The following is a 16,943-nucleotide window of genomic DNA, read 5'->3' as shown; positions in this document are numbered from 1 at the left end:
ATTCACCCTGGAGGAATACTCTTCTCCTGAAGCATTAGACTGACTGAGACTGGTGATCAGTTGTTTTAGAAATTAATAGAGACAATAGAATATGGGTCATTAACTTTCATTGGCCTTCACCTTAATGTGTGATCAAACCTGAAACTCTGCCAAGAGTCTGAGTGACGCACAAAGGATGCAGACCCTGTTTTAGTTCTTCCATCCTCCTTTGCACAGGGACTATTTGGTTATGAGGTGAAATGATGGAGGGTTTTTTGTTGTTGTTGTTGTTGTTATCACTGACTTCTGGGTTGGCCATGTGGAAAGAAACTATACCTAGGAGAAGGATGCATTCTGCACTCAATTAGAATGAGTTATGGTGCTTTGATTTTTCTGGCTTTTTCATGCAAGGATTTGTATGGCTGAATGCATTGCCATGGATCGTGGAGAGGCACAACCTTAGAGTAAGGGCCAGTGCACATGAACATATTGCACATGGTAGGACTTCAGCATTAGGAGTGTGATATCTTGTTCCTCTTGTCCAAAGCTGCCTGAGACTTCTCGAGGAGCTGTTGCTTAGCAATGGGAAGAGGGGTACTTGGCATAGCAGTAGATGTATTCAGGGATTGGGTAGCAGTTAGGCTGTAGTGGTGAGCAGACCACTCTAGGGATGTGGGGAAACTAAGGACTAGGGATGTGCGAATCTATTCGGGTACCAAATGATTTGTACCTGAATCTACCTGTTTCGGGCAATTTGTGGACAAAACAAATTGCCCCTATGCTAGCTGGCCATATTCGGTCCAAAACAAATTGCCTGGATTTTGTACCTGAAAAATTCGTAGATTCGAACCTCCATTTTGTGGCGATCTCGCTTGCTGTCCCCATTTTGTGTCAATAATTTTTTTTAAAAATCCCACCCTCCCAAGCTTCAGATTGGTGGCTTACAGTGCACAATGACTGGCTGCCATTTCCCCGCAAGTTCCCTAACCCTTTTGCAATTCCCCGCAAGTTCCCTAACCCTTTTGCACAGCATGCACAGGTATATGTTGTTTCTCTCCATAATCACTAGCAGTATATACAATTCAAATGCCTTCGTTCATTGTTGTGCCTGTGCCTGTATTTTGGTAACCTCATGGATAGGCACAGGACAGGTTCTGTGTATCGGGACCTCTTTGCAATGAAGATTGGGTCATATTGTGACTCGTGAAGCATCATCATTTTTATTCAAACTAGATTGCTTGCATCTACAATAGGGTCTGTTGGTGCCACAGGTTCTGGTTTTTTGTTGAAATGTGTGCCGTTGTCGTCGTCACTCTTCTACTTGTGTGGGGGTGGGGGCGAATAAACTTGCTGTGCCACTGCCAGCCCTGTTTTGCAGCATTTAGCGATCTGAACTTAATCCACTTATGGCTGGGTGCCACCGATATAGCTGTGTTCGTTGCTTGTTGATGAAATGCTTGGGGGAGGAAGGACATTTATGTTGTTCCTAGTAGTCTGTGTCTGCAATATCACAATTGCTTGATGCTGGCTGCTGCTGTTATCCTGCATTTGTGCGAGGGGGGAGCATGGGCAGTGCATTTCATTGTTTCACACTGCTTTGTAGATCAATTGCATTTCTGTTGGGGGGAAGGTGGGACACAGTGGATATGATGTGTGTGATCTTTGGAAACCTTTTTTGTAAAGCAAAAGAAATATTTGTTGTTGATGCATCCACCCATAGGGGACAATGAGGACAGACACTACTTCTGTAGTCAGTGAGGTCATTCACACAATCGAAAACTGTGTTCTACCCAGGTTTGGGAACTGTGTGTACTCCCAATTTTTGATTGTGTGGAAGCAAGTTTAGAGGAAAACCTGGGTAGAAGTGATTGTGTGGAAGCAATGTTAGAGGAAAACCTGGGTAGCTTTTTCTCCTACCCTGCTTCCACACAATCACTTCTACCCAGGTTTTCCTCTAACCTTGCTTCCACACAATCAAAGACTGGGAGTACACACAGTTCCCAAACCTGGGTAGAACACAGTTTTTGATTGTGTGAATAACCTCAGTGTTTCTGTACTCTAGCAATATCAGTCATTCCTTGTAATATGTTGGGGCAACAGCTATCTTGATCCACAACAACTGTACACTGAGGAGAAGGTAAGAATTGTGTTTCTACATGAACTCCCTTCATGAGCGGGAGGAGGATGTTCTTAGGAGGGTCTTTGTGCATACTCTTGTAGTCACAGAGAAACTTAATTTTCACCTTCACCTCAATGTGTGAAGGGTAGGGCCAGTTCATGTGTTCTCCCTCTCGCTTCACACATTGAGGCAATTCTCATGACCACAGGAAAGTGGGCTAATGGAGTCGAGTCTGCTTTCCCACAGTCGTGTGCTGCCACAGGAACCATGCAGCTCCTGGCAGCAAACCTTGGAAAGTACCCCACCCTTTAAATGAGGTTAGCAGAGTGAGTGCTCCACTAACCCCTAGTTAATCGTGTGCTGCCGTGGCGCAGCTCCACACCACAGCGACACACAAGTAGGCCCCTGAGCTGGAGGCTACAACAAGCCTCCTGGTCTCAGGGGTCTCCCCAGGATGCCCCACGCGTGAGGGGCATCCTGGGACTTCTGGGGCCCAGTTGGCCCCCAATCCTTGCCACCCCTACCGGTTCCATTACGGAGCCAGTAATCATGTGGGCGGCCGATCTGGCCAGCCAGGGATGGCTACCTACTCGTGTGCAGGGAGAGTGGGCAAAGCCCACTCTCCCTACTCACCTCAAGGTGCCTCACTTTGCTTGTGTGAAGTGCCTCATTGAGTATTGAGTGTTGTTGAGAAGATAGCTAATACCTACTATATATGTCAAAACTCTAGAGGAAGGTTCTGTTTCACATCCCATGAATTCTTGTCTTGGGCCTGTAAAAGGCTGTACCATATATGCCTGGGCATCTATTTTGAATACTTTCAGATGTGCAGTAACCCGCTGAGAAATTTCTTGTGTGTTGTAGAACGAATACACATGTGTGTGTAGGACAAATCTCTTAAAGGGTTTCCAAATTATGGGACAGGTTCAGTAGGAAGATTAGCCTTTTCATATGGCTGAGGTCTTCCAGATGGAGTTTTAATGTAGTTTGTGGACTTCAGTTTTAGTGTTCTGAGTTTGTGTTCAGATCCTTCAGCATTTGCATCACCCCTGCAGAGGGTTTTCATTAGGATTGTGATGTTAGCCTGTCACTCAACAGGGGACACCTATTAGGAACACAATAGATGGAATTATATATTTATTGAACTGTGTTGCTGTGAGACGTATTACCAGAAACTATATGCTCATGATTAATTTTGCAGTATAAAATGAGTTAATGGACCCGGCTCCTGTTGAGCTTCTGAAATTGTATGCAGTGTGATTATGGTTTTATATCGTGAGTTTTGCTTCCTTTTATGAGTCTTTACAACTATGAGCCCTTTCTCGTGACCAGTTAGAAAGGGCAATAGGGTTAGTGGGGAGGAAGCCTTGAAGAATCTACCTCCCCACACATGAGCAGTTTCCATTCCTTGGGCAAGTGCCCAGACGAGCACTGGCTGCTCCCAGTAGCTCCAAGGGTTGGGCTGCTGGGACACGTCACTCTGCCCTGGAGCTCTAGTAATGCACCACACAAGTGTGCAGTGCATAATGGGGATCTCCCTCCCCTCTTTGAGAGAGCCGCAGTTTGCAGATGAGCCCAAAAATATGAGGTTAAGGGAGTGCTTGCTGCCTTAACCTCATTTTAGATGGAGGCTTTATAGGCAGGCTTGCTGCTGCAGTGCTGCTGGGATCAGGCCCAATCCCAGCAGTACACAGGCGTGTGCAAAACCAGGCTGGGCTTCCGTAGCCTAGTTTTGCATGCACATGTGAATAGCCTCTTTGTCTATCTCTGTTGCAGCTTTCAGGAACCTCATACATCAGTAGAAATATAAAGAGGATAATTTCTAACATGCTTTCCTTTGTTCTGGGTTCCTGACCCAGCAAGCATCCTTTCTGTGACCAACCTCCTTTTGGGGAAGGTTAATCTAAAATTCAATTTAAGCCAGGTTTTAGCAGCTTTTGTATAAATATAAGTGGAAATGGGCAAGGTTCTCGTTTCAAAGTTAGCAATGTGCTCTCTGAAAAATATCATATTCATGGCACATTATCATGTATGCAAAACATCTGTGTCTTAAACTTTGTGAATGGATGGACCAGGAGGGTATTCTAGAACAGGAACAAGTGGGGTTCAGACCAGGCAGGTCAGTGATGGACCATTGTATTGTGTTGCAATATTTAATTGAAAAATATGTGCATATAAGAAAAACACTGCTTTATGTTGCCTTTATTGATTTTCAGATGGTGTTTGACTCTATTTCAAGAGGTATTCTTTTGGCAAAATAACTCTAAACATCAATTGATAGGAGGTTATTATAGACTACATGAAAATTCAACTCTCTGTGTACACCTTAAGCCTGTGGGTCAGCTCAAAGAAGATATCCACAAAAAAAGTTAGACAGGGTTGTATTCTAGCCCCTTTTTCATTTAATTTTTCATGAACGGTTTAATTCAGCGGCTCCAAGGTATGGAGATACATGCTCCTAAATTGGCTGATAAACATCTACCAATCCTTATGTATGCCAATAATGAAGTGATTCTGTCTCAAACCAGAATAGGTCCTAAGAAAGCTTTGAGCCTGCTGGCTAATGACTGTAAAGAAAAGTAGTTAGCAATAAATTACACCAAAACAAAGATCCTCCATTTTAGCATTAAAAACCGATGCTTTAACTGGTCAATTGATGGCCATAGAATAGACCAGGTAAAACAATTTAAATATCTGGGGGTAATTTTTCAGTTCAATGGCCACAAAACTGCTCATATAAGATCAGTAGCAGACAAGACCAAGTGCAGTACCACAGCTATACTGAGATTTTTCTGGTCCCGGGAGCGGGGGAGGGGGAGGGGGAACTACAGTGCTACAGCTATTAAGCTTTACATGGCCAAAGTAGTTCCTCAGCTTCTTTATGGGGCACAATTGGGGTCATATACCAACTTTAACGAACTCGAAAAAGTCCAAACGGGCTTTTAAAGAACATTATTTGGCATACCCAACTGTGTGCCCAATGCGGTGATCCATTTGGGTTACTTAAATTGTAATCCAGGGCATGGCTAATAATTGGATTAAACTCCATCTTCACCCGATGGGACTAATCCCTAAGTTTCTGACGGTAGAGCCGCAAGCATCCTGGTGCAGAAAAATAACAGATAAATTTTGCCAAAGTGGATTATCACCTGCCCTACTGTTAGAGGCCGGTGAAAGTGCAGCCCACAGAATGGTGAGACAGAGATTGGTCGATATAGATTTACAAAACGAGAAGGCCAGTGCACAGCTTTTCTACAAATCACTTTATACTGAGGTGGATCTTGCTCCAGCATCATATTTATTTACGATCGCCTTAAGTAAATTTTGATGGACCTTTTCTAGGGCCAGGTTCAACATCTTTCCATCGGCTTTACTTTATGGGAAATACGCAATGTTACCTTATGAAGAACGGAAATGCCCTTGTGGTCAGGCGGTTGAAACTATGATCCATATCTTATTGAAGTGCCCAATTTATCAGGATATAAGACATCGATTAATTGGTCTATTATTAAAAGACCTGATGGGGAAAGCCGATGATCTTGTGGTAATGCATTTATTAGATGACAAGGATACATCAACTTTTGCTGTAGTAGCCAAGTTCTGTTATGTGCCTTCTAGATTACAGTCCTCAAAGGAATAGAGTTTATATGGTTCTTGGGATATTATATATCTGTACCTATATTTGGTTTTTAGTTATCAACTGGTCTTTTATTTAAAGTTTTAATTTTTATGGAAAGTTTGTTCCCTTTTTCTTTCTTGTTAACTGTCTTGTAATTTTTGGTCAAGGACCATGAATAAAAATTCATTCATTCAAAGTATATTTATCAATTAAATACTTTAAATATTTAATTATTAAATATTATTTATTAAATATTAATTAAATACTTTCAACATGAAGTATATTTGTTAATACATTTATATTTATATTTATATATTAATTAATATCGGAAAGCAAGCCCCATGGCATTTGGAGGATTTAACATAAAACAACCATTTAAAAAGACTTAAATATGATGAATGTGCTCAAATATGACACTGCAGAAATAAAAATGGATCTTGTTTTCTGTGCAAGAACTTAAGCCCTGATAAAGGAATCTTTGCTAATGAAATGTATGTCCAGGTTTCAAACAGAAAGTCCAGTCTGCAACTCATGGCTCTGCCAGAACAATGGAAGGTTGTTCTTACATTACAAGAGCTAGACCACCCTAGTGGCATGTGCTGTACAAGCATCCACAGTTATGTGCAATAGGTATATGTGAAAGCCTCCTGTTATACATTCACATGTATTTCCTCTTATGTTCAGGCCATTTCCTCATGAAAACCGCTATTCAGTTTTCACAAGGCAAGGGTTTTCAGACTTGTGTTGCACATTACTACCGTTCTTTCTCAATTTCCAGAGGTTCTGTAGCTCTGACCTGCCTTGCTGCTTTTCCAGATGCCACACCTCACCTTTTGGGCTCCTGTGCATAGAGAGAACAGCACCAAGCAGCCTGTCTAATGAGGGGCATAGCCAGGGCCATTGCTAGGTACTGAAAAGAGCACAGGGCCTGGCTTAAGCCGACATCCTTCTCCCGCTTTGATAATTTTGTTGCTCTCTAAAGGAATTCAACACTCTCTTCCCATTTTTGAAGCCATTAATCACCAGTACATCCTTGGTATATCTGGTGTGTTTTGACTAGAAGCATTGCTAGGAATTAGGATCGGCTACTTAACCTCCAGTATGTCAGTAGGTGCTTTATTTTCAGTTTCCCCTCCCCTTTGCAATCACTGCTTGGGCCTGGCTACCACGTGAAATTTGCAGGTGTGTGTGTGTTACTGTGCATGACCCCATAACATACATTTATTTATTTATTTATTTATTTATTTATTTATTTATTTGTTTGTTTACTGTACCGACCTCCTTATCCGGGGCTCTTCATTGAGTCCAGCAGCTGAATTGCAGCTGGGCATGAGGTCCACCTGCCACCCCCTCCATGGAACCTAGCCTGCTTGCCTCAGTTGCTGCTAGGCCCAAGGGCCATCTGCCGCCACCACCCAAACTGAGCCCAGCAGCTGTAAGGCTGCTGTGCGAGACTGAGGTCCCAGTACCCTGAGACAGCCCCTAAGATGCATGCAGATCAAAAGGGAAGGGATGGAGAGGGGAATGGGGAGAAGGCACTTGTCCCCATCCCTCCCCCATTCCATTACAAGCACACAGACAGGGTGGGATGGAGGCTCAACAATGGAGGCAGCGATAGGGAGCACCTACTGGAATTGCATTTTTAATTCCAGCCCAGATTATGCCCTCTCACCACTGCCTCCTGCTTTGTCCAAATAAGGCTGGTCTTGGGAGTTGCTAGGAGGAGGTAGGCAAGGGGTTTGGAGTACCCAACCAAACATTTGGGGCACATATGCCCTGCGCCCAGTACGAGCAACACTGATGCTCTTAGGTGACTCACTGCTGTTTCTATTTAAAAGAGCTTTTTCTGGCATGGGGGAGGTTGCATATTAAGTGGATAGTGTTTACTTTCTCCATGTGGCTTTGTTGATGTTCTAGATTAAGAGCAAAGTGTTCCCCTCAAAAGGATGCTGTGCACAATTACAGTGCCCAAAGCAGGCCCGGATGTCCCACCTTCAGTGCATCACTCGTGTGTCACTCACCCTCCCGCCCACACTCTTCTTGGCTATGACATTGGTCTGAAGAAGTGATTGCTCCCATTTCTATGACCAGCAGGCTATGGCACCCCAGCCTGCTGATCACAGGAATTGGTGTAATCATGCTTGCATCATTGCCTCTTCAGATGAATGCTGTAACCATGAAGAGTGTGGGTGGGATGGTGAGTGGGTGGGAGGGAGCGTGAGTGAGAGGGTGCAGGTGATCCGCTGGGGCTGGGATCATGATTGGGGCTGGGGCTTTAACCCGACTCCTCTGTTATAGACAGAGTCCAGATTTGGCCCCCTGTGGCTGCTATTTTTCAATGTGGGGGGAAGCATCTCTTGCCCCTAATGGCTGCTTCTTTCCCTGGACAGAAAGCAGCTGTCTAGGGAGAGGAGAGCTGGTCTTGTGGTAGCAAGCATGACTTGTCCCCTTAGCTAAGCAGAGTCTACCCTGGTTGCGTCTGAATGGGAGAACTGATGTTTGAACACTGTAAGATATTCCCCTTAGGGGATGGGGCCACTCTGGGAAGAGCATCAGAAGGTTTCCAGTTCCCTCCCTGGAATCTCCAAGATAGGGTTGAGAGAGATTCCTGCCTGCAGCCTTGGAGAAGTCACTGCCAGTCTGTGTAGACAATACTGAGCTAGATAGACCTATGGTCTGACTCAGTATATGGCAGCTTCCTATGCTCCTATATCCCATGTCTACCTCCTTCCATCTATATCGGGCCTGCGGCAGGTTGACCCATCCTCTTCCCACTGTCATCCCAGTCTGTGATGGCTGGATCTGGCTGCTACAGTATGTACCATTTTTTAAAAGCAAGCAAACAATGCTATGGTATACTTGTGCTTCCTGTAACATGTAGCTTGTCTGTTGTTGTGATTTGATTCTAATATGATTTTTGAGTTTTGTTTTATTGTGAGTTTCTTTGGGAACTACATGTGGGAAGTGAGCTGAAACATAATTAAATCTTGGTGCAGTCCTAGTTTGCAGCTGTTGAGCATTACTTTGAAGATTTATCTGGATGTTTCAGGCCTTCTATTGGCATTGCAGGCAACAGAACAGGGTTTTAGACAGTGGGGCAGGAAAGAAGCATAAGACAGTGCTCAGAAGCTAGACTGAGAGGATGCAGAATCCATTCCCTTTTTTAAAAGCTGAATGCAATGTTATGCAAATGGATGTGAAGATGATTTAATTCTGTATAGAAATTCCTTTTGTCACCCTGCAACTTACATTGTTGTTGGGAAGCCATACTGGGAGACTTGCTATATTCCATACAGATCTCACTTTAGATGCCTCAGCTAATTATGCAGCATAGAGCCGGGTCTCATGATCAGTGAGACCTGGTTTGGGAACGGAAGCGGGGAGAGCAGGCTAAGCCCGCTCTCCCCGCACACGAGCAGGGCGGGAGCCCTGGGTGGCCGGATCGGCTGCCCACACGATTGCCGGCTCCATGATGGAGCCGGTGGGGGCTGGGGAGTTTGGGGGCCATGCAGCCCCCAGAAGCTCCAGTATGCCCTGCGCGAGAGCACAGGGCATACTGGAGAGACCCCTAGAGCTCCCCTCTGGGGGTCCACTCATGAGTAGCCTCGTGGAGCCGCACCATGGCTACTCACAATCAGAAAACCCGGGTTTGCGGAGCGCTTGCTCCAGAAACCCGGACGAAGGGGAGGGGTACTTAGGCAGGTTAACTGCCGGGAGGCAACCGGGCTCAGCTGAGAGCCCGGTGGCTCCTACGATCATCCAAAATCGGGCTAGGCTCCCCTAGCCCGATTTCAGCTGATCATGGGAATAGCCTCATTATCTTCTTCGCTTCCAGGTTGTTCAGGGGCTGTATTTCTGGGGAGGACCACTGGCATCAGTGAGGGAAGAGGGTATCAACTCCCCTTATGAGATTTCCAACTTACATCAAGCCAGATGCCCATGGGAAGAACTGTGTGGCAGGAACAAAGGCTGACCCCACACATGGCCACTATTGTCGGTTCTTCTCTTGGATAAGTGGGGGCAGATAGGTGTTTCTGGGAAAGTCTTGCTCTTTGCTCTGCCCCCACTGCTGAAGTGGTATAACCCAATGATGCTGGAAGATATTGGCCCTCTGGTGTGGATATTAAGCATAGGGCAAAGGAGACTGTTGGTTTGTTCTAGGATGGAAAGCCTATATGTGGAAAACTGTCCCTGTTGAGACTGAAAAGTGTGCCTTTAAACTTGATTGTAAGCCCACCATGAAGACCTAAATGGAGGGATGATGGGAGATAAATCTCTCAAATAGTAACCGGCTCAGATATATAAAATATGTGGAAAAATATGTGACCTTATCTACAAAAATTTGTGGATTACATCATCATCTGCCTGTAGGCAGTAAGCCACCGCCCCCACAATCCAGTTGCTGCCATGTGCAATGCTTGTGAACATTCTCTCCACTGTGAAAAAATGTGCAATTAAATGTTGACAAGCAATGCAAGTTCTCTTGGAGAAAAGAAAATTCCCTATAGTTTGGTTGTAGAAAAACTCATACAGGATCTAGGAGCAAGAACTGGTGCTAAGGACCACAAAACCAGACTCCTCTTTAAGGAAATACCATCCCACTCACTCTCTTTCCATTTAACTCCCTTTAGTTTTTCAGGAATGTATCTCGTTTTCAGAAATGAATAACTCTATTCTTATTACAGGCCAATAAATATTATCCTTTTATCAATAATGAGCCAACCGTCCGGGAGTTTTTACATTCATCCACTTCTGCTATTTCATAAGATTTTTGTCCTTACAATAAGCATGTACCAGAAGTCATAATTACCCCCCCCCTCTCTTTCTGAATGACTGCTTCTCCAGTGAGATTAACTCTATCACAATTACTCTCTTTTCACAATACAGTTATTTAGAGAGGTTTTAGACATGACAATGATCATGTGGGGATAAAAGGAAATGCCAAGTGCCTCATACTTCACTTCTCTGTGTGGTTGCATTCAGATTACCATTTGACCACACAGTTGGGCCTGAAGTGTGGTAAATAAATTGTCTTCATCATTTGGCAGGATGATATAAATGACCAAACTACCTTGGAATGAGAGAGATCATCGCAGAATACTCTATTTTCATGGGTGTTTGTCTCATAACTCTCCCAACCCTCTGCACCTCCCCACACTCTGCTTCTGCATTTTAATATTATCATATCTAGCCCTTCAGACCACCTCACAGAGGCCTGCCATTAGGGTTGCCGGAAGCTTTCTGAGTAGCTAGGTGCTCCTGGCCTAAGCGTTATCAAAGGGTTGCTGAACCAATCACAACGGAAGGATTTCAATGACACAAAAATTAGGTTGGAGCTAGAGAAGTAGATCACTGTGTGGAAAAACACCTTATTTAAAATAGATTTGAAAAGAAAGATCTCTTTACAGAGTTATTCAAAAATAACTCTGCAACTTATTCAAAAATAATCAATGCTCTGAAACACTCCCATCTTAAATTCATAGATGCCCTGATGTTTTTTGAAAAACAAAAACTACTATAAGCCAGCCTTCTAGTGATACATTTATGTAATCCAGTTTTTCTCCTCACAACTGCTGTAACAGGCAGGACCATTTCCCAATGATCCTTCCTCTGGATGGTCAAATGTTCTGTAAACACTGGAAGCAAAGTGTTATCTTACTTCACAAACATCATTTGCTATGTCTTCAATTAACTATGAAAGAGGAGATCACATTCCTTAGAACAATTTCTAGTGAATCGATAGAGAGCAAAGATTTACAACTCTGCTTTCAGCCATTCAGTGTCATAGCAAATCACCATGCATCCAAAAAATGCAAAGTTAACAACTCAGGCCCATTATAACAAGATTTGAACTTGTCCAATGCCAGTCCAAAATATGTGATGACAACATAATTGGTGCTTAAAAGTTTAAATGACAGGTCTATTAAAGGAAGGAAATGGGTATACTGGGTAGAAAAAAGTGAAGCTGGAAGACAGATTTTTAAATGAAAATTATGTCTAGTGTTGGATCATCATGTTTAGTATTATACAAAACACTTAAAGTTTTCCACATGTGTTACCCCAATAAGCCATACAATAACTCCTCTAAGCTAGGATTTTATTAGCCCTATATTGCTGACAGGGGAGCAGGACATTGGAGGTTCCCCCAGACCTTGGAGGCCATGGACCTAGGCCCCTAGAGGTTTCAGAGGTAAGAGCACCTCTGGTTCAATTGAAGCACACACAGGGGACATTCACACAATCAAAAACTGTGCTCTACCCAGCAGTTGTGCATGAACCTGTTCGGCATTCTATTCCTAGAACACCAAACAGGTTAGGAACCCCGTGTTCGAACAAGTTAAAATGTGGGGGCAGGGACAACTTTAATGATGGGAGGGTGCACTCCCCCCCCCATGTTTCCCCTGCCAGCGCTCCCTTGAAAAATGGACCGGCAGGGTGGTAGCGTACCTCCCTGCCAGCCCGTCCCCTCTTCATTCTGGAAGTGACCGGAAGTAGCGCACATGCGCGTCATGCTCGTCATGTGGTGTGCACACACATGCACACTACTTCCCGTGCAGTACTTCTCCCAAACCCAGGTAGAACACAGTTTTTGACCTCGCACTTTGCTTCATAAGGTCTCAGGTTCAGTTTTCAGTATTTCCAGCTAAAAGGATTTCTTGTAATCTTTCACAGGGATGTGAAAACCAGCTCTACAAGATCTGTTACAGATCTATTACAGATCTATTGCCAGTCAGAATTGGTCCAATGTTCTGACTTGCTATAAGGCAGTGTCCTCTATTCATATAATACTCTTCCTCCTACTTTAGACTCTCCATCAAGCAGTGGGTGGTCTAATTAAAATAAAGAAGAAAAACCAGTTCAAGTGTTCCTTTCACATGATTAGGGGATGGCAGTTTTGGTAAAGAAATTGACTTCCCTGCCAATTATCTCTGTGCTTAAATGGGCTGTCTTTAGAACTGATTTCGTTTTCTGATAGCGGTTCATATGCATATGAAAGCAACATTAGCCATACTTCCTTCTCTTTATTGGCTTTTCTCCATCACCACTCCCTTTACTGGATTACATTTTATGCTAACAGAAGTCTCTGTTTAAACTTATTTAATGGTATTGACTGAAATAACCCCGAATCTCTACTGGTGGCAGGCTGATTTAGCTACAAATCACCTGTTCCAGCACTGAGATCATTAATCAGCCGGAGGCTAGATACGTTAGGAAGAATTTTCAGCACAGAAAGAGAGAAAATATGAGTAGCTCCTCGGAAGAGCCGTTACCATCAGATTAGCTCCGATTCCCTACTGGAGCACCAAATTACCCTGAAGTAATAATTATAATACATTAGTAGAGGTTTAATTTCCAATAAGTGCTGTCTGTTTAAGTGATAGCAATCTTACCATGGCTCAGAGAACAATAGATCATGGTACCGGCGAGAAGAAACCTGCGTGGAATTAAAACATGGATCATAAAAAATTCATTATTGTTAGGAAAAGGGAACAAAAATACAGCTCACAACTTTCCCCATTGCTATTTTTATAGACAAACCACTGTTTACAAAAATGTTTCCCCAATGAATAGTCACTGATGAACAAAGAAGAGCGAGGACTTCTCATACTCGTCTAGAAAATTCACTCTGATGTTCTACAGCTGAATCTGAATAGGAAGCACAAAATCAGGTGATAGAATGGACGGTACCACTTTGGATTCCCATCCACTGTGGATGGGAATATGAAAGCTGCCCTGTGGAATAAAACAATCCCTACAGTCAGAAAACTAATGCAGCAGGGAGGGTGGCTGTGCTAGAACCTTTTGTGCCTCCCCCCACCTGCCATGAGTGAATATTAAAAAAAAAGGAGCAATATTTTTTAAAAAATGGTAGTCCACAGTCAAACATAGGAACATAGGAAGCTGCCATATGCTGAGTCGGACCATTGGGGTCCATCTATTGTCCACCCACACTAGCAGCAGCTCCTCCAAGGTGGCAGTCAGGAGTATCTGCCCTATCTTGGAGATGCCAGGGAGGGAACTTGGAACCTTCTGCTCTTCCCAGAGTGGCTCCATTCCGTAAGGGGAATATCTGACAATGCTCACACGTGGTCTCCCATTCAAATGCAACCAGTGCAGACCCTGCTTAGCTAAGGGGACAAATCATGCTTGCTACCACAAGACCAGTTCTCCTCTCTGTAAATCTGAACAATTCCCTGAACTACCTCATTCAGCAATATATGTAAATCTGGCTGATATAAACAAACTCAGGGTTCTATAGTGTCAGATTTAGACAGCAGAGATCTGGTTTCAAATCCTTACTCAGCCAGTAGCTATTACAATTTTAATCACACCCCTTTTCAAGGAGATCAGAGTGGCGTAGATGGTCTCTTCATCTTCCCCATCTTATCCTCCCACAGAGCCAGTGGGATAAGTAGTGCTGAGAGAGAATGAGTTGCCCATTGTCACCCAGACAGCTTTTTGACTGGGTGGGGTCTCCTCAGTTCTTGTCTGACATGTTGATCACTGCACCACCCTGGCACTAGGGTCACATTTCATGCCATTTGGAAACCTACACAGAGTGGAAGAACATCCTCTGAACTGGGAATGTAACGACACAATTGCAGAAGAGGGTTGTATACATTGGGGAAGATTCTGTGGGATGCATCTTTGATGAGGCAGTAGGGGGAGAAATGGGAACACTTGATCAGAGTCTGGGTTCTAGAGGACCTTGGGCTGCTCCCTTTATTTTTCTCATTGTTACCAGTCACTCTTTATATCTAATATAAACCAGCTTTTGCAGCATTTGCTTTTTTTTTCAACTGCATGAATTTTTTTTTAGAATTGCACCTTTTTTGGGAAAGAACTGCACATTTTGTGTCTAGTTGCACATTTTGAAAAAGCCTGGCTAGTAGTAATCAACAGCTGTGATGTGTGTGTGTTGGGGGGGGGGCGGCTGCATGGTGTGTTGTATATATTGTACGTGTCTGTGTGAGGATGGATAGCATGAGGCAGAACAAGGCATTTAGGAGCAAAGCAAGTGTGGCTGCAGCACACTGGGAAGCAGTGGACAAGAGATGAGTCCTTTCCCACTGCAAGGTTATTTGCATGCTCCCTGCCAGGGCAGGGAGCATGGCACGGGGGTGGGTGGGCAGGGTTTCACCTTCCTTCCCCACCCCCCAGATTATCTTCTGCTGAATTGTTGGTGTACTGATGCATGCTAGGACAACCCACACTCCACCGTGCAGCATGGATAAGTGGAGGGAGGGACTCATTCTCCTGATTCCACATATCCCACAATGCACCACATGATGAGTGCGGTGCATTGATGGATACTCCCATGTGCACCCCCATATGCACTGTGGGTGCACTCGGGCTGCAAGCAGGCCTAGCATGCACACGATCCTGGTGCCAGGGTTAAGGGCACATGAAAGGGTTAAGGGCGCACTAAAGGCTGGAGTAAAAAGCTGGGTCAGGCAGGTGGGCAGCACCAAGATCCGCTTGGATCCTGGTGCTTCACATGCACAGCCCAACCCAGGCTGTGGGTGTGAATATCCTTTGCATCTGCTTTGGCAGTCACTTTTTCCCACTTGGCCAGACTAGAAGAAAACTCAGAGTCAGGCTAGGAGAGGAATGTCTACGGTGGATGAGTTGCAGGTTGGTGCTTCTTCCCCCTGTAGCCACTCTAGCTTTGCAGACACTGGTTGGCATCCAGCACAGTCTTCCGGTAGTGTGAAAAGAAGATGTACATGCACTGGGAGAGCTTGACGAGCTGTGCTGGGGCTGCTTAGCTTCGGCAGGGTACACAACCTTCAGGGGCATTTTTTTGGGGTGACAGAGGGCACTCCCAGAGCCAGAGCAGATTGTCCAAATTCACTCCCCCCTGTTGCATGCCTGAGGGTTTGCAGCTGGAGTGATCGTGGGGAAGCTCTCCCGCATACTGGCCCTTTTCACACTTCCAAAACACTGCTCTGAATGTCAACAGATTTTAGGGTTGTGAATCCCATATTTACCACTGATTATCCCAAGTCATGTGGGTGAGATAAGATAATGTATATAGCAAAGTATTGCTGTAAATAAAGAAACAGTGGGGCCATTCACATGAGCAGGAGTGTGGGGAAGCAGTCTGGTTCAGGGGTAGGCTGCATGAATCTTATCTCCCCCCAACCCGGACAGGCCATGGGGCATTGCTGGGAGTGCGGACTGCACTCTCAGACAAGAACGACCTCAGTGAGTTATAAAAATTCAAGATTTTTGCACAATATTGTGCTATACACTGTATGCATTGGAAGTCTCAACTACTCTAGGATTAAAAGCAGGGTAGAGACTCAGTGCAAGCACACCCATAGCGCCTGACTGTAAGAAGCTAGCATACCTTCTGCAGAAAATACTGCTGGGCTGGCATGAGGATCTTTTGATGGTGGTCTTAAGGCACATTGTTGGATATTTCTCCAAGGCTAGACATGAAATCACAAAATTAGTCTGAGTTTATTGGAAATATTAGGCAACATAATAGGACAAATCACTTTTGTTGAAAATCAGAATACAAGCCACCAGAACTCCTTTTTTAAATTATTTTTTGTTCCTGCAGTTTTCAGCTCCGATGCTAAACACCAGGGAACAGTTGAAATGAAAAGGTCCTTGTTCAGCTACAGACCAAATTGACATGAAGGCATCCTAGTGAGTGGCTCTGAATTTGGTGCACAGCAGGATACTTTTGGAAATGTTTAGCACACAACTGAGGCAAGTCCCCCCCCCCCCCCCAAAAAATTGTAATGTAGAAGCATTTATGGACCAAAAAAAGCCCTTGTGTTGAAATTCTAAAGGAATCAGCAGCACATTGATCACTTTATGGGATAGATTATTTGATCTATTTATCCTTAACTTATGTAGGGTTCTGCTTTTTATTTTAAATGCAAGTCACAATGGCAGTGACATTTCCTCTGAATAAGCAAATGGAAACATTCAATTGTGCATCCGACTTCCACAGTCACCATAAACTCTGAATATGCATTGCCCAGTAGCAGCTAAATTCAAAGGGTCCAATCTTGCCTGTAAGCTTCTGTTTCCTGCTCTTCTTAGGATTCTGGATTTCACAGGGTTCTGTTAACAGTCAAGAAATGGAGAAGCCACCAAAGGAGGGGTTTGCTTAAGATCCCCCAGAATTACACTTCTACTCTAGTGCAAGCATCTGAAGGAATAAGGAAGATTACTGCTGCTCCTAGATGCAGAAGCCCCATTCCAGGA

At 44.3% G+C, this 16,943-nt stretch overlaps 1 protein-coding gene across 4 annotated transcripts in view; it reads left to right on the top strand.

Annotated features, from left to right (window-relative positions):
• The window catches only part of CDH12 (cadherin 12), a 987,186-nt gene that overhangs the window by 170,592 nt on the left and 799,651 nt on the right, over positions 1–16,943 (top strand). The window lies entirely within an intron of this gene.

This window comes from Hemicordylus capensis, chromosome 4 (genome assembly GCF_027244095.1).
Source record: "Hemicordylus capensis ecotype Gifberg chromosome 4, rHemCap1.1.pri, whole genome shotgun sequence".
NCBI lineage: Eukaryota > Metazoa > Chordata > Lepidosauria > Squamata > Cordylidae > Hemicordylus > Hemicordylus capensis.
The sequence above is the reverse complement of the archived record's forward strand: the minus strand, read 5'-3'. Positions and strand labels throughout refer to the sequence as shown.